Source organism: Plasmopara halstedii, assembly GCF_900000015.1.
Source record: "Plasmopara halstedii genome assembly, contig: Scaffold_526, whole genome shotgun sequence".
NCBI classification, from domain to species: Eukaryota; Oomycota; class Peronosporomycetes; order Peronosporales; family Peronosporaceae; genus Plasmopara; species Plasmopara halstedii.
Window position 1 is genome coordinate 365,355 of NW_020187446.1, and position 279 is coordinate 365,633.

Here is a 279-nt window from a genome sequence, read left to right on the forward strand (position 1 = left end):
AAAAACCCGCGATATATGCAATCGGAATCCACGTTGGGGTTCTACATCCCAAGACAGCGACGGTGAGCGTTGACGGTGAGAGTTCGTGGTGTTTGTTCATAGTGGAGCTCTGGGTCAGCGTGAAACCAAATGGGTTGGTTAAGTCCATACCATACACGCTGCTTCGTCGGATGGTCATGCCATGTGATCTCCCACCGGGTTTTATACCACCAGACCCACGACATTTTCCACCAGGTTGAGATCAACTCTCACTTGATCATCGTGCCATGTCGAAATGGG